This window comes from Carassius gibelio, chromosome B13, assembly GCF_023724105.1.
Source record: "Carassius gibelio isolate Cgi1373 ecotype wild population from Czech Republic chromosome B13, carGib1.2-hapl.c, whole genome shotgun sequence".
Taxonomy (NCBI): domain Eukaryota; kingdom Metazoa; phylum Chordata; class Actinopteri; order Cypriniformes; family Cyprinidae; genus Carassius; species Carassius gibelio.
In genome coordinates this window covers 3024906-3044332 of record NC_068408.1, presented here as the reverse complement: position 1 = coordinate 3044332, position 19427 = coordinate 3024906, and the positions used below count along the sequence as shown (strand labels likewise).

The following is a 19427-nucleotide window of genomic DNA, read 5'->3' as shown; positions in this document are numbered from 1 at the left end:
CACTATTTGAAGTATATATATTTTTTTAATTGTCACACTTTTTACATCTGTGATTTATGTATCATAACTCTCTTGACTGAAATGAACTCTATGAATCTCTGTAAATATTTGTTTTTGATTGCATTTTTGATTGCCCTTGCAACAGTCTCCCTAAACAAGCTTTATTTTGTTTTATGTGCTATTTATTTATTTTATTTTTTATCTTTAACTGGTTATTACAGGTGCATCTCAATAAATTAGAATGTGGTGGAAAAGTTCATTTATTACAGTAATTGTTTTTCATTTGTTGGGTTTTTGTTAAATGTGAGGCAAAATCATCACAATTAAAAGAACCAAAGACTTAAACTACTTCAGTCTGTGTGCAGTGCATTTATTTAATACACGAGTTTCACAATTTGAGTTGAATTATTGAAATAAATGAACTTTTCCATGACATTCTAATTTATTGAGATGCACCTGTAATCACTGATTATGTCAGAGATATAACTCAAGTGATCTACATAGTGGGCATCTTGCATCTAAATGCCTCTGAGTATCGTTTTAAAGACTGGATGCACATTTATTTAGCTACAATCCATTATATCAACTTCATACATTTCCATGCAGACTGGTGCCTCTCCCGATTCCTGGAAGTTGAACAGCGTCAACCAATTAGACTGGAGCCACGATCAATCAAATCTTGGCATTTTGCGCCAAAGTAGGGACTGAAACTAATGGCATCGCAACTTTAACAGGTTGTTCTATTGATTAGCTTAGTTCCTGTCTGGAATCAGCTGGATTTACCAGTGCAATATATAAAATGCACACGATGAACCACATTTCCTTGCCATGCATTCGTCAATTTTATGCATGTGTGTTTGTCTGTGAACTGCATTATCATTAAAGCATGCATAACACATTTACAGCTGAAACCAGTGATCATAGCAACAGCACACCATCCTCACATGAAAGCGATCCTGGCACTGAAAAAAAAGAGAAGGAAAAGCGGCTACCAAGGGAACAGAGGCTATTCTGAGCCTGCAGGGTGACAGAGGTTCACACTGACACGGTTTCCTAAATAAAGTGCTGCGGCCTGCGAGGAGGGGGAAGTTCGAATCGCTGGCTATTCTTCTTCTCTCAAGTGTCATTGTTCAGACAGGAAACACCACAGAGATGCATTAGTTAAACACACTATTATAAGTAGGTTAAGGGCACACACACACACACACACACACACACACACTCCACTGACTAAACCGTCCTCTTTTCTTCAAGCCCACGTCATCGTCATTGTCTATTAATATGATAACCATAAAACAAGATGGCTAAATTCAGTGTTTCTTTAGTGCAAGATGCTGTAATCGCCGTAAACGAACCATCGAGAGGTTATTTTGGTTAGTTGCCAAGAATGCATTTCTAATTTTCATGTAAAGTTGGACTAAAATTACAAAAACTAAAACAAAAATAAATAAAGGTTAAAATAAACATTTAAAAAACAACAACAAAAAGTTATTTGAATGAATAACTAAATAACTGAAATTGAAATACTAACTAAATACTAACTAAAAACTAAAATACACTAACAACTAAAATGTTAATTCAAGATTACATCGAATTTAAAAAAAAAAATAAAGTTGTAATTATAGATTACTGGATTATGTTTTACAAGAAAAAACAATTGTATACTTTCTACGTAATTCGATGTTACTTGCTTGTAATTATTAGTACTTTCTGAGCGAAAATCGTTTTTTGCACAATTTCTCTTCAGTGTATTTCAATGAACAATTAAACTGTGTTATAGCTATAACAATTAAAATAAAAAGTATTTTTAGCTATCGTTAACAACACTGACCGACAGACTGAATCATGATCAGTTTGAATCAGTTTGAATCTACATCATTATATTCATAATAAATGAAATGAAAGAATTGTAATTTTAAGTGACCTGTCCCTTTAAATATAGCAGTCTAGGGGCCCAGTTTCATAGACAGGGCTTATCCTAAACCAGGATTAGGTCATAGTTCAAGCAGGACATTTCAGTAATTTTTTTATAAACACTCCTTAGAAAAAAGCATTACTTGTGTGCATCTTAAAACAAAACAAAGGCACTAACATGTTTTAAGATCAGTCAGCGCAAGTTTCTTTCAGTTGAATCAGCTCAGATTATATTTTACTCTATTTATATTTAAGCCTTGTCTGTGAAACCAGGAGTAGGAGTTTTGTTAAAGGATAGTCAACTTCCAATATAAAAAAGTGTGTGTATGTGTGTGTTTATATATATGTATATATTAAGAAAACAACTTGAAAATAGTTTTTTCCTTGACTGGGATTGCTTTGAAGCTGTATTTTTGATACTGAAATCATTAGCCACCACTCTGCGACGGCAGAAATAAAGACATGAACATCTTAGATTACAAGTGGGTGAGTAAATTATCGGGAATTTTGTATTCTGGAAGTGAACTTATCGTGTAAGGAATCTAAACCGGGATCATTCAGTTCCACTGATTCTCATCGCTGACGGGAACCAGTGACATCATCGTCTCTCTCTCTCTCTCTGTGTTCAATCACAGCTGTGCTTTAATACTCAGGCACAGAGCGGCGTGTCCAGACATGTCGGCCGCTGTAATAAAGCACCATCACCATCCCTTCCCTGCACAGCCCTGTCAGTGCTGATCTCTGTCCTGTCCTCCCTCTGGAGCCCAGCCATACGCATTCTGAGGAAAGAGAAAGAGAAAAGCGGGAGTCAAAACAGAGGTGTGATTCACAGGCCTGATCCAGGCCATCATCATCATCATCTGAGCAGCTGCTTCCTGGAATTAGAGCTGCGGGGTGTGTGTGTGTGTGTGTGTGTGTGAGCAACTGTTCTTTGTGACTCACTCGAAAAACAGGCTGACAAATGTATGTGAGAGAGAGTATGAATGACTGAAGCGCTTAGCTGGAGGAAACAGGATTTGACTTTTCCTTTTTTTCAATAGAGCAAAACAAAGGAAAATCCTATTCATTTTCTTAATGGATTTAACATGTTTGTGTGTGTGTGTGTGTGGTGATACTGTATATAAAGATACTGTTGTCTGTTGTTTACCATGTTAAAAGAGCTCAACAGTTACTGCCGCTCCCATAATGCACTGCAATTTACACCGCCATTAAAAAGTTTGGGGTCATTACGATTTTTTATATTTACGTTATTTAAAACAATTCATATTTTAATCAGAAAGCATGGATTAAATTCATTACTACTTCAATGCTGACTAAAAGAGTTAATTTCTTTATTAAAAGTCTAATCTTTGTATTCATATATGTTTCCAGATTCAATTTAGTCACTTATTTAGTTATTAATTAATTGAATGCATATTAATTAATTAACAGTGCATCTAACATTAGATGAAAAACTTGAACTACAGAAGAAATAGATATGTTGCCTTGTATAATTTGAACCTGAAATACTAAAAGTACTGAAATTCTGTATCTGGAACTGAATTAAAAGTTAATTTAAACAATTCAGAAATCAATTTTTAAAAAATGAAAATCGCATTATATTACTAAAAATTTCACTAGAATTCAAACTATAAATATACAAATAAAATCTTAACAGTATATCAATACTAATAATACATGAGTAGTTTAGTATGGTGTTCAGTTAGTATCTGTGGAAGAATAAGAAGAACTGATAACATCGTGAAAACAATGAATATTCATATTTTTTAAATGCAATCATTTGTGAATAAAATCTGCTGAGATGCACAATGGCCAAGAAGTTCAGAAGAAGCAAGCATTGGTGAATTAATACATCATACTAGAGATTTAATGATGCATTTGTGTGTGTTTGATTTTATTAACAATATTTTGGGGACAGATTTGTAACTGGAAGTGAGCTAATTCTGACAAAAACCCCCTAAAACCTAATTTTGGGGATGCACTTTCATTTGCAAAAAAACTAAGTAAATAAAGCTTTTTCTTAATTGTAAAAATGCAGAAAGTTTTCTGTTAGGGTTAGGCTACAGTATTTATAACTAGCTGTATATAAAGACAATAGATGTTTAGATCTGTGTGTGTTTGAGAGGTCAGGAGACCTACCAGCCCTGCATCTGGATTGAACTGTGTGCGTGTCGAATGCATTGTGTGTGGCTACAAGCTTCGGTTCGGTCATATTTGAGCAAGCATCAGTGCAGACGGTTCAATCTCAGCTGTGAGACACACAAAGGCTGACTGAGCTGCATGGCCTGTGGATGGGGGTCTCTGTTTGGGGGGAAATGCTTCTGTTTGACGGCCGAAGTCCTGCTGTGATTGTGTGGCTCAGAAAGCTTTCAGCTCAGGAATGTGACCTATATTCTCTGTCCGCTGTCTCTCTCCCTTTCACTGTGTTTGAACGCGGGAAACACAGGCATGCTTACTCTTACCGCAGTAACACACGTGGATTTAAAAGTCTGTTCGAAAATACAGTCAAATATGTGAAATAGTTTTACAATGCAAAATAATGGGATCAAAGCTGAACTTTCAGCATCATTCCTCCAGTCTTCAGTGTCACATGATCTTCAGAAATCAGAATAATATCATGATTTGCTGCCGATTATCGATGTTGAAAACGGTTGTGCTTCTGAATATTCACATGGAAACAGTGATACATTTAATTGATGAATAGATAGTTCAAAATAACCTAATTTATTTGAAATAGAAATCTTTTGTAATTTTATAAATGTCTTTAGTAAGTTATTTATAGAGCACTATTCACAGATACAACCACAAAGTGCTTTACAAGGTACAACCACATTAATATACAAATAAAATTAACAAATAAAAAGTCTAAAGTAGACTTTACTGTCACTTTTGATCAATTTAAAGTGTCCTTGTTAGATAATAAATAACATATATATATATATATATATATATATATATATATATATATATATATATATATATATATATATATATATATACACACACACTTTTTTCAGCAAGGATATAAACATATAACACAGCAGAGGCTAGATTTCCTAAATGATGATGTAAATCTCTGCTCTCTCCCTGTATTAAGGTCATTAAGAGCCGCCAGTGAAGCGGAGGGGAGGTAGGAAAGGGTTAAGTCGTGTTGGTCGGTGAGGATGGAGATTAAATGGAGTCTGGAGTGCTGACTCACTGCATTAATAGCCTGTCTCTCTCTCTCTCTCTCTCTCTCTCTGTGTGTCTCTGTCTCTCTCTCTCTCTCGGATCATGTGGATGGGGCGTGCGAGCATGTGGAAGCCTGTCTGCTTGTGCCGGAAGAACAAAAGTGCAAAAATAATAACGTCTAACAATATCAGCAAACCACTGGTGACTGGAGTGTAATAGTGAATCTGTACAGAATGCCCCAGCATGTTGAAAACGAATAGCGTGTTCATTCCTGTCATGTTTCAGCTTCTCGATGTCTCATGTCCAACACCTACATGATGATGTAAGTGTTGTTTTTTCGGTGCCAATATCATACATTCATATAATTCACAAAAGCATTGATGATGCTGGAAGAACCGTACAATCTACTGCCATGAACTGAGAGAATGCATTTTTATTTTTGGGTGAACTATTCTCAACCGAGAGAAAAGGACTTGCATTCTCCAAGGAGAGACACCCGTGTTCACACAGTTAAACAGAGAAAGTGTGATCCTCAATAAAAGGTCTTCTTCCACGTCATGAGAGCTACGGTTCACACATCAGACGGCGTCTGGAAAACAGAGTAAACAGATGTCAATTATCAGGGTTGGTGGTGGAAACTCCCCGAGCTCTTTTATTACCATCAACTTCTCAAAAGCGTGTGTCTGTGTTATCATGCATGTTTGTGATTTCAACACTTGATTGCTACGGTTGCTCTGTGGAAAACAGATTAGCCTAAAGTGCTAAAAGCTGATGCAATGAGCAACAACATGGTAACCCAGTGACATTTGAATAATGCTATGAAAGTGTGACTGATACAGTAAGGTCGTATATAGCGTGCAATGATGCAACTTTTGCTAAACCATAGTAAATATCCATTTTACATCGTTCTCATTGAAATTGTTCCAAATATTTGAGGGTTAGATACCTTTATCACTTCAGTAAAGAGAGTGATAATATTTATCAGTACTGACTTCGACGCCTCAAATGATCTGAAGTCAGAGGTTGACATTTTGGAAATTTCCAAGAGCAGATTCTTAAATCAGATAAAGGCCAGGAAGCGACGGAAAACGATCAAAGGGGCTGGAGTTGGAAATGATGTGGTTGATGTAGTGCTTCAGATGAAGGTGTTAGTTCATATTACACGTTATTCGAGTAAAAACTCCCCATGAGGATTTTCTGAAGAGCTTCCGCTGTTCGCCGTGCTGAGGAGATTTGAAAGGTCACGGCCATTAATAACAAACCTCAGCAGATAAAGAGGCATGAGATATGTGCAGATAAAACCTTTACTGAATAAAAGTGGAGCTTATTAGGTCATAAAGCACCTCAATAAACTATAGGAGTGATACTGTATGTCAGGTATTTGTCTATTCTACACTAAAACAATTATCAAAGTAACAATAAGAACTTATATCTAACGAATAATTAAGAAAAAAGTGGGGCCAATTTTTGACATTTTATTTTAAATCCAACAAACTGACTAGGATTGATAAAAAATGGTATAATTATGAACATGGAAATAAATAAATACTTGTTTAATAATCAAGTCAAATAAAATGGTGTCAAAGTTGCAGTGCACATTTTTGACACTTTTTGAATTTAATTATTGTTATAATTTTCATTATTATAATAGAAACTTGTGTTTAATGGATGAAAAATGTTGTAATATAGTGACGAAAAGTTATATTAAAATTAAATGAGTAAAAACATAGCATTTTATAATTAAGCAGAGCATCTTTTTGACACTTTAAGTTTAAAACTCTTTAAAAATATATATTAGTATCAATAAAAATGTTTATTTTTAAAAGTTTATGGATGAACAATGTAATATAATGCTGAAAAATGACTAATGATTAAGATTAAAAGTAAAAAAAAACTTACATTTAAATAAGTTTAGTAAATTATTAATAAACACAAATTCTGGCATAATGTTATAGGGTTATAAATTATGGTCTAATTTGACTGCGTTATTAAAAAAAATGAAAAGGTAAATGGAAAATGGTTTGTAATATACAAATAAAAAGAATTAGAAATGTGTCTTGAAAATTCATTGAATTGAAATTGAATCGACAAAAATGAAGCTTTAAGTTTAATGGACGAGAAACTCTGTAAGTACAGATATTGTACAAGTAAAAACTGTAAAAATAATGTAAGGTAACACTTTATTTGAAGATGTCCTTGTTACGCTCATAACATAATAATAACAATACATGATGCATAATAACATGCAAGTAATCCTAAACCAAACCCTAATCCTAACCCTAATAATGTAATGTAATTAATGAATATATTAAAATAAAGTGTAAGAATGTAATACTAAACCTCTCTCCTTCATTACATTTAAATTTAGCAGATTCAGACTATACACTTTTTTTTTCCAGTACGTGTGTTCCCTGTGAATTGAACCCACGACCTTTTGTGCTGCTAACGCAATGCTGAGCCACAGGAACTCATTACATTGCATATCTCAGCCATCAGCCACCCACTACTGTAAAGAACCTCATTGCAAAGACCTCATTTTCCAAATTAAAAGGATGCAATGATCTTTAAACATTGCTATTTTGCTCCAAAAGTCAAGAACTTCCCCTCGGTAGCTCACGAATGAAGCTTTCACAGAGGTCCGTTGCGTAAAGCAGTGGACATGACCCACTTACAAGCTCCGATTCCCCCCGCTTGCCATCGGCCCATCATGAGAAACAGATCTGTGACCTTCAGCTACAATTTGGCCAACATGGGCCAGCCAATCAAATCACAGACAGGGGTTCAAACAGCTAAAGGAGATAAAAGGCATGAGATCAGCGCGTCTGTGGTTGCTGAGCTGTGACTCATGGGGGATTACGTGTCTGATGGCTTTGATGTGCACGCTGCTGCCAGGGCTATTTTCTGCCGTGTGCGGGCGGGACGCACCGAATGCTGAACCGAGACAAAACCTCTGAAGCAACGACAACAGCACAGATGCATTAGGGACATTTCCATTTGTTCAACTGATTTACATGCATGATCTTATACTCGTCTTGTGTTGTGTTTCTCTTATGTTTTCTTCTCTGTAATTTGGTGACTATTTCTCCTTTAGGGTCATGAATGTGCATGCAAAGTCAAGTCAGTTCAGTTTGAACCCCATTCGATTTTTTAGGCTTGAAAATTGGTTGAACTATTTATTTCTTCATGAAATTTTGTGGCTTACCCTCATTTAAGGTCAAGGATGAGCATGCAAAGTTACGTTTAGGAAAAGCTGAATACAGTCTTTTCTGTTGGGGTCAAATTTATTTTTTATTTTTTTGATTGCAAATAGTTTTAACTTTTATTTCTTCGTGACATTTGGTGACTTCTTCTCATTTAGGGTCATGAATTTGCATGCAGTGTTTCAATGTGTTTTGGAAGGGGTTTACAGAAATTATTATGACTTTTGTGTTAAAAAGCAACAGAAGGGTTAATGGAACATCCTAAAAAAGCAATGCAAAATTTCATGTGATAAGTCATTTATCTGTTCACAGTGAACGAGACGATGCAATATACTGACATCTATAGCTCTGCAGTGATGACATACTGGATTCTTGAAGGCCAACCTGTGAGTTAGCAGATATATGCACAAATAAAACAGACAAATCCAGCATGAATACAGTGAGTGAAGACATTGGTGTTGGGATTCAGCCACTGTTACAGTTACACACTGTTAGGAAGTTGCACAAGGTTAATGAAAAAAAAGCCACTGCCAAAACCACAAACTGCTCAGTGCTGATGCAATGAGATTGCTGCTAAAAGACGGATGCTTCTGTGTGTATTAGCAGATTGTCATTGGCGTAACGGGAGGAGAAAGAGCCCTGGAGACAGACATTTGTCATGCTGTCTGTCAGATCAGAGAACACAGCGGCACGACGGAAACACTGAGCCGAGAGTTCAGCAGCAAAACATGTAAAGTACTAAAACAACTACATGAAAGTGACAGAATCAATTATTAAAATTAATCACATCGACATTAGACCAACTGGTTCTGCTTCAGTTTCTCAAATAAAAATTAAAACAAGCCTATTATAAATATTTAGATTAAATATTGTTCGTATTAATAATATTGAATTGAATCACAGTAGCTTGTATTTAATAAAGCCCTATTTTACCCTGTGTAATTTTTGAGGATGAGAGCATCGCTCAAGCGCTCAGTGTTGCATCAGTCCATTACTCTCAATTACTATATTAAGTTGCATTATATCACTTAAGGTAGCATTAATTTCCCCTGTTTTTTTTATTTTATCATGACCGAGGTTAATATGCTAAAATTAAAAGCATTAAAACTATATATATATATGTATTCTCATTTTCATATAGTTTAACTGAAGTTCTAAAATAACAAACTGAAATAAAATGAAACTCTTGAAATAAAATAAACATCAACTATGAAATTAACTGCAAATATTTTATTTCAGTTAGTTTACAAAGTTGATGTAATAAGATAATAAAAACTAGAAATAAAAAAATCTAGTATATTAAAAAACTAATACAATAAAAAAAAAATATATATATATATTACTAAACATTAAAAAAATGTAAAAATGGTCATGACCCATCAGTTGAGAATCACGGATTGACCGCACACATATATTTTATTGTGGACTAGAACATTATTCAAAATTTAACATTATTCAAAGTGAGTTTTGGGTCACACTTTATTTTAGGGTCCAATTCTCACTATTAACTAACCATTAACTATGACCTTTGCCTCAATTAACTCCTTATTTGCTGCTTATTAATAGTTTATAAGGTAGTTGTTAAGTTTAGGGTATTGAGTATGGATGTCATGCATTATATGTACTTTATAAGCATTAATAAACAGCCAATATGTTAATAACAGACATGCTAATAAGCAACTAGTTATTAGTGTGAATTGGACCCTATACTAACGCGTTAGCGTTTTGCTCACCAAAACCTCGTAATGCATTATAAAACACTGCGTCGTGAGTCTATTTGTGAGAACCGTCAGTCGCTTCACAGCCCTGAGCTGTAGATTTCTTCTGCGTAACCTACTTTCTTATTTTCTGACACATTAAAGCTGTGCTGCGCTTCCGAAGGCTGTCATCTCTGAAGAGCATCATCAGAAGGATGCTGCTCTGATTCCCCCAGTTGCCATGGAAACTAGTTGCCAGTTGCCAGGAGGCTTGTGCTTCTGTGCAGCTGGTTGCCTTGGAGACGGATGCGGCGGCTTACATAAGCATTCATCTGGAGACGACCTCATGATGAATTCAGCGCGAGGCGGATGGAGCTGAAACAATGTCACTGAGGCGCGGATGAGGACATTCATGTGCCGCCCACGTTACTGTCAGACAAGGTCAGGATAGTTTCCCTGGCAATCACGCCGAGGCTGTCTCTGCAGCAGATGCCCAGCAGTCCCAAGGTGACATTTCAGATATCTACCCCTCCTGTTCTTCAGATGAGTAACAATGTGGCGGCAGGTCGGAGACAAACCTTAAGGGAGCTTCAACTCAACAACACAGCCATTCGTCCAATCAGACTACAGCGAATGAACATCTGTTGGTGCAGATGACATAAACTCATCTGATGACTGACTACACTGGAGTTTGATGCCAAGTTGCAACAACATGCTATGCAAGTACACAAATATTTAGGTATATATTTTTTTCATTTCCCCACAAATTGCCATATTTGATGTTGTTTTGCGTTTTACTGTGCTTGTTTCAATGCATTATGAACCGAAATAACTCCTCTTAAAACACTCCTCAAGTCATAAGCGTGCATATAATGTCTTAAAACACCACCTACTGTACATAGCCATCATACTAACTGAAAAGAGCCCTCATATGGGAAAACTTGCAAAACCAAATAATGACTGACTTCACTTTGAAGCGAAAGTTGCAACAACATGCAATGCAAAAAAATATATTGTTTGTGTATAAGTGAATCCAACGATTTTAGAATATTTTCAGCATAAAACACACATTTTTAATCCTCTTTTCTTCTTTCTTTTTGTTTTCACTGTGCTTTTATTCAATGCAATATGATCCTGAGAATTTGACAAAAATAAATCAATAAATTCCTTTTTAAATCACTCTTCAGTGCACTTACAATGCCTTACAAATACCACCTACATAGGCAGCACACTAACCAACAACACTTACAGTAAGTAACTATAGGCATTGATTGACTTCATAAGTGAATTTATAAATGACAGCATACTAATAAGTGATCAAAATAAAAACTGATTTCACTAGAGTTTGATATTAACATCTCTAAGCTATCGATGCATCACTCTGATAAACATCAAAATACACCAATATTTAAAAAAAGATAGTTCTTTTATAATTATATTGAACTATTTTGCAATGTTTATCCACATTGTATTTTTAATTGGCCCACATTGCCCACCATATTAGATGTCATTACATTACATTATTGCCTTACAATTTGGCCAAAAGAACATATTTGTGTCCCTGGAGCTTGAGTCTTGAGTCTCTAGGGTATATTTGTAGCAACAGCCAAAAATACATTGTATGTATGTACTTTTATGCCAAAAATCATTAGGATATTAAGTAATACAATGTTCCATTATGATATTTTGTAAATTTCCTAATGTAAATATATGCAAACTTAATTTTTGATTAGTCATATGCATTGCTAAGAATTCATTTAGACAACTTTAAAGATGATTTTCTCAATATTTAGATTTTTTTGCACCCTCAGATTTTAAAATATTTGCATCTCAGCCAAATATTGTCCTCCTAATAGACAATGCATCGATTAAAAGCTTATCATTTCAGCTTTCAGATGCTGTATAAATCTCAATTTTTAAGCATTGACATTGAGCATTGATATTTCTTCACAAACACTCTTCAAATGATAAGTGTGCTTATGATGCCTTTTTATCTTGTTATTGTTGTCAGTATGCTCGTTGCAATGAATTACAGGCCTTGGAAAGGGGCCAAAAGAATGTGACGACTAAAAACACACTCTATAGGATTTGGAACACAGCCGAAGATTCCGTTCGACTTCTTCTTTTCACAACATTAGTTAGAAACTGCGTGCATTACTGTACTTCTGCTTTCCTTCTAGAGCTCTGAGTGAAGCAGACGCTGTGCTTCTCTCGCTACGGCCTGCGTCAGTCTTACTACGACCTCAGGAACTCGAGAGATGGAGAGAAATAAACAAGTCAGTTAGAAACCACAGCGTGACAAATGCTCGGCAAACGACGGAGTCATACGACACAGAGGGAAGTGGTGGTTTGTGCTCAAAGCTGTCAAACCCTTCTGTGTTCAGACTTCCCTTCATGTGTATTTCTCTGAGCATGTGTGCATTTCTGCTTTTCGTTTCCGTCAGTAATCTGCTTACAGTTAACCTGGTTAAAGGATGTGCTTCAAGTACTGAGCTCGCAGGAATGCATCGCAGGCGTGACTAAATACACAAGCTTCAGGTGACAAACACCTCGGAGAACGTGACGTTTATGTGAAGCGAATGACATGCCAGTTCTCATAGCACTCTCCTTCAACCGCCTTTGTAAAGTCTTAGCCAACCAACTGTTCTCGGTAATAGCAGGAGGTTAACCTGACAGTGTTTTGTCTCAAACAAAAGGACGGTTGTGAAACCAAACAAACAAACGCTTTGGCAATGAGTCAATGTGGAAACAAGGTTAAAGAGGCTGGATTCTAGTTGGTTCGTTATTTTGGGTGTTGCTGAAAACCCAAGTTCGCGGATCTGATTGACTGATTTATTTATGGGTTATGGGTTAATGACACACTCCCTAATTTAGTTTCACTATAAAAAAAAGGCACAGTTGTGAAACCAAACAAACACATTTTCAGAGAGTGAAAGCTGAATGTGGAAACGAGATTACAGAGGCCGGGTTTTATTTATGTTGTAAGGTTTCTTGCTAAACTAAACTAGCTTTAGATGCTTTGTTGTGAGCAGATAAAAAGTGCAAAAAGAGACCAGAAAACTGGCTTAGGCTGGACTAAACTTTGTTTTTTTAGTTTCGTTTTAAACAAAAGCACAGTTTATGAAACACATTGGCAACAAGTCAAAACTAAATGTGGAAGTAGTGCTCAAGGGCCTGGCTTTATTTTTATTTTTTGGCTTTCTAAAAACTAAATACAATCTGCTGAAAAGCTGCTCTTCAGATTAACTGCTTTAAAAAGTGCAAGTGTTACTTTAAAGAGCGATTTCTACTTGATTTAACCCATAAACGGCGATACATTCATGGTATAAAATAACGTATTAGAGTTGTAAAAAATTACATTTTGACTTTTAAACTACCATTTTTGCATGCCCGAAACTTAAAAATAAATAAACTAAATAAACTAACCACCCTCTAGTAAAAAATACATATATTTAAAATACATTTATTTCATACTAAGTATAATTCAAATCTATTAACATGTTCACTGACGGATAACTCGAGACTAACTGATATAAAAAGTATAATTAAACTTAACTTGATGTACTACGTTTATTAATATTAAGTGTTTTAATGTCACTTATATATATATATATATATATATATATAAAATATCTGTCTTTGAATACTAAATATTGAAAGTTTATCTGAACTATAATTGTGATAGTTCTCACTTCAGCACAATCAAATTATATCTTTAATTGTATTTCAGTATTTCTGCACAATTAAAGTGCATTAATAACAAAACTGGTTTGAATTAATTTAGCAAACTTTAAGTATACCAGTTAGTATACTACAAGTACAACTGAAGGGCATTTTATTAAGTGCATAACTATTAAAATGTATTTGTAGTATACTTTTAAGTATACATTTAAGTAGATTTATTTTTCACTAGGGCCACAAAACAGATTTTTAAAGAGCTAACTATAAGCAAACTAATTTAGTTTCATTGCAAACGAAGGAATAGTTGTGAATAGAGTCCAAAGAGAAGCTGCAAATAAAGTTAAAGTCATTTTCTGTCAGTCAGAGTTTCTCCTAAAACTCAGGTATAGGTCGTGTTTAATTTAAGTGACAGAAGGGTTAACTTTGAGCCTGCAGTGATGTTCACGGAGTTACACAACACTCGGCATGACTTCAGATGAATGGTATTTGTTCAGTGAGCATCAGGAGGTGTTCTCCTAACCGTCCAGAGAGAGTTCAGACTCAGATCTGAGCCCGAGGACGTGGATGACAAGTGCTGGCACGAGAGGCGTTGTGTCAACTAAAGCAGACAGACTTGTTTAACAGTTCGGCGCTTATTCAGCACAGCACAGATCTTAAAAAACGAGGGCTAGGCGTTACACAATTACACAACTCAGGCCAGAAACATTCACGGGTACACAAACACAATTATTGCCTTTCTGGCCACACGGCAAGAAATATAATATTGATTTCTAAATTAAAATATATTTTACACATATGCTAAACATGTTGCAAACAGTGAAGCTCAATTACATATATTTTTTGAAAATTTTACATGTCATTAGTTTCAATCTTCATATCCTAAAATATATTTCAGGAGCGTGAAAAGACATTTTCAATCTTAAAGTAGCCTGCATTTAAACTGAATGCAAATGTGGATGGAATAAACTAGACTCCAAAACTAGATTCTTCTTTATTTATTGTTTGATTGTGACATATGTGAATGTATTTTCTTGGCTTAAAATATATGGAGGATATATATTTGGATTTGAAATATATTAAATATAATAAAATATTTAGTGCCTTTAAAATTTATTCGTATTTAAAAAATATAAGTATATATTTTAATGCCTTTTATATATATATATATATATATATATATATATATATATATATATATATATATATATATATAGTTATTTTGTTATTTTGTTATTTTGTATGTTTAAATTTATTTTAATTAATGTTTTAGTTTTATTTAAAAAAATAATAATATATATATATATATATATATATATTTTATAAATAAAACTAAAACATTAATTAAAATAAAGTTAAACATACAAAATAAATTATTTAAAAAATTATATTATATTATATTAAATATTAAATGTTTATTATTTATTTTTATTTTATTTTAAATAACTTATATTTCAGTATGTTGCCAATGCATATAAAAACCATATAGACATTAGAAATAATTATAATAAAAATGACAAACTAAATGTTTAAAATTAAAACACAAAAATAATACCCATTTCAAAATATTAATGCTTCGTGTGTAAATACAGTCAAGATTAGAATTATTGATCTATTTCAGTAAAACAACCCGGAGGATAATAAATCTTCCTATAATACACATTGACACATGATAATAATTATAATTAGTTATATTAATAGAAGTATATTTCCTTCTATATTTACACGCTTGAGCACATCTAATGTCTATGAAGATGAAATTGTCCAGTCGTGACTTTCTGCTTCTTAACTATGGCTTTCTGTTTCACAGTTATGAGATAACACAAAAGCCAAATATACACATCTAACCTCTTTTAATAAAAAAGCATCTCCCTCCAAACTATTATGACTGGCACAGAGACTGTGGTCAATGAACTCTTTCTGAATACAGCGCTGAATACAGTGTGTGCACATGCCAAACTACTGACAGTTCGACATAATGCTGCCAAGCTAAACTATCCTGAATATGAACATGAAGCCGCAGGATGTGTTTGTAGCCAGTTGCATTGTGGGAAGCGTGGTTTGTGTCTCATGAGCTGTGGTTTAGGGTGTCGCTATGATAGAAAGAGCGATAGAAGAATTGAAAACAGAAGGAAACCAAGCCTAACACTCTTTGCATCAGTTCGCAAAGCAAGCTGAAAAGCAGAAGAAAACAGACTTATATTACCATCTCTGCAAGAGGCCGTTCTGTGTGTTTGTTCTTTATGATACATAATTCATAACTGGGGGTTCAAGCAAGACGTCTTGGAGAAACGATCAGAGAGAAAGCAGGAGTTGCAGTGAGTGAATGCCACATTATTATCAGCACGCCGCAGTTTTCCAGATCATTTGCTTTAGCTACAGTTACACGGCTCGAACTCTTCTCATTATTAACTCTCTTCCTGCTAAAGATATCAAAACAAGACCCAACCATCAGATCCCAGGCTTCCCATGATGCACCTGGGCACAAAACACTGTTGCACGACACCAGACGTAAAGACAATAAGTCATTATTTACTCACCTTCATATCATAGCAAATCAGTTTTCTGTGGAACACAAAGAAGTTCAGACTGAAATTTAGGTTGTTATTCACGGAAAATATCCCTTTATCCCTCAAATCTCATTCTCTATTTAAACTAGTGCATCATATTTGGTTTCAGAAAGAAATGATGGCATTAAGACCTTAATGACAAACCTGTGTCAAATCTGGAATTACATCTCCGCACGCTTTAAAAATTATTCTTTTTGCAGCATTTTTTTATTATTTACAGAAATACAATATATATATATATATCTATACACACACAAACACACACACACACACAAACACACACATTGTTATCGTTAACTGATACTACAATAAAGAAAAAAAGTTACATGAAAAACTATAAATTACATGACATTTTTAAATAATTGAAACAAAGTAAGTTTTATTTGTACTAAAGAAGTACTATTACTAAATCTGAAATAAAAATAAAAGGCAAAACAGAAAATATTAAAAAACTAATAATGTCAAAAGCACAAAACTATCAAAAGTTAAATTTAAAATAAAAAATAAAAGACGTGTACATATTAATAATTTAACTAGAAATATTCAAAATGAATAATAAATGCACAACAAAATTATTACAAATTGCACTAAAATTGATTAGACAGATAGATAGATAGATAGATAGATAGATAGATAGATAGATAGATAGATATAAATATTTGTAAAAATAAATTTACAAAACAACACAAAATTAATAATAATGAAAAATATAAAGAAAATATAAATATATTAATTATAACATAATTTTAAAAAACTAAAAGCTCACGGAAAATATTATTAAATACTATAATGGTACATAATCAAAATTAGTATAAATTTGTTTGAAAAAGTTTATTTGTATACACATTTTTAGTTTGTCTTAAAAGTGAACTGGAACTGAGTTTGGCAAATAAATATGAACACATACAGAAGAGTCACTGCTCCATATGTGAAGTCTGCTCAGAGTGCACAGTCTGTTGAACAAGAGTCAGAGCTGATAAGTCCAGCGTTATCTGCCCTTCTGTTTTTAGAGGTGGGACTAAGCATCTCCAGAGTTCAATTCCTCTGATCCTTGGTGGAACAAACGCTTTACTGTGCTGTTATCTCTGTGAGGTTCAGAGAAGAACACAGCGTCATAACAGAGAGAAGAGATGTAACACAGTCTCAACAAGAGCTTAAACGCAACAATAACCTGACGCTCGCTTTAATGCACATGTTCACGGAGAAATGCACAGAGACATGTTTTCATGAGTGCGAAGTTGAATCGAATCGACTCTCGGAATGTTCAGTTGGAATTTGAATTGGATTTAATTTCTCCAGCACTTGCTAAATAAATTTAAAACATTTTTAGACCAAATATACCAAGTTACAAAATTAACCAATCAAAACATTTACATTTGGTCACACAGCACCAAAAAAAAAAATAAAAAAAATTTAGAACTTGTAATAATAATACTAATATTGATTATAATGAAATGAAATCAAATTAGTTTGAATTTAGTGAAATTTTATCTTATATTTTTATTTTAGAATTTAAACACAAATTTCTTATAATAACACAGACTTATGGGAAGACTTAAGTGTGAGTAGTTGCTATTAATACCATCAATAATAATAATCACTGTCGTTATCATAATGAATATTATTATTTTCATCTTCATCAACAACATCAATAATAATAATAATAATAATGCAGTTGTATACTTAATTTGATTTAATAAAAAGTTAATTAAATTAAATATGTCTGGTTAATTTGCTTTGTTTATGAGTAATTCATATAAAAATAATTAAAGTTAAAGTTAAAGTTTCTTTACATTTTTTTTATTATCTTATTTTAATTTTGTTTCCTTGATTTCAAATGATAATTGGGAATCCTGTTTGCTCGATTCAAATTGATTTAAAACAATTTCAGGTCATATGTATGTCCTTGTTGAGGGTCAAGAAGCCATTGGAAACCTCAGTATGGTCGGCCTCTCTCTCTCTCTCACACACACACACACACACACACACACACACACACACACACACGCACACACACACAAAGCTTAAGGCTAGCACTAGTGTTTATCTGGGGAGTCCCAGCCATCTGAATGACTGTCCACAAGCAGTTATTTCAGGCGCTGTCAGCAGATTACTGACCATCTGATGCTCCAGAAAAACACAGGAGGTCAACGCAAGGAAACTGAGAGCAGAGGAGGGATGACCTTTGACCTCAGCTCAGTGGCGGCCTCTTAGAGCCAGATGAAAAACACAGAAATCCAGGACACGACAAATGACATCAAACTGCCTCACTGTTAACTTTCTGCTCGCACTGTGAGCGATTCACCAGTGCATGTTAATCCAAATAAAGAAAACATCTTTTTTAGTCTTGAAACTTTCCTGGGCGATCCATTTTTAAATGCATTTCCATTAAAATGCAAATGTGGAGGTTTTGGGACTGTGTTCATTCTTTGGTGCATGGATGCTTGTTTACTTGCGTGTTTGTGTCTCCCTGAAGAGGATTGCGGTTTAAAGGAGTTGTCTGCATCCTTCAAGCGTTAAATGACTCTGTCTATCAGATGTTTGTGACTCTGAGGACGAGCTGTAAGAGTTCAGAGAAATCTGCTGGGTAAACACACACACACACACACACACACACACTGCTGAATAAGTGAGTTCAGAAGCACATAAAACAGCATACACAAAGACATTCTGGCCTAAAGTGAGACTTTATCTCTCGCTGTCGCGACATTCGGGCTGTGTCTAGTCCTTATTTTAGGTCAAAATTAATCTCTTCCAGAGTCTTTGACAGCCTTTCAGCATGCGGTGTACACCATTACAGGAAGAAATACTGTCATACATGTAGTCATGTTTTTCAAGAAGCCAGAAGATGTGATGTTGCAATGCATTTTTGCTCAAGAAGTGACTCAAAATAACTGCTTGATGTCATCAGGGCCAGGGTTATTACTGAACAATAAAAAAAATGCCAGCTGGAATAAATTTATGAATGCAAAGTAAACAAACGGTTAAATGCAGTAAAATAATAAATGTTTTTCTAATTTCTGATTGTTGTAGTAAGACTAAAAACTAACTATATTCTTGAAGAAACCAGAGGATGTGATAAAAAAAATAAATAAAAAACATTTATGCAAAATAAACAAACAAATAAAAAATTAGTTGAGTGGTCCTTAAAATTTAAATAAACAAATTAAAAAATGTTGTCAGAGTCAAACTAAACT

General features: G+C 34.1%; 1 long non-coding RNA gene across 1 annotated transcript in view; it reads right to left on the bottom strand.

The window, feature by feature from the left end:
- Positions 1–2355: 2355 nt before the first annotated feature.
- Positions 2356–19427, bottom strand: part of LOC127970234 (uncharacterized) — a 79936-nt gene continuing 62864 nt past the window's right edge. The window contains exon 2 of the long non-coding RNA XR_008156568.1: positions 2356–2693. This is a non-coding gene — a long non-coding RNA (uncharacterized LOC127970234). The remainder of the gene's footprint in view (positions 2694–19427) is intronic.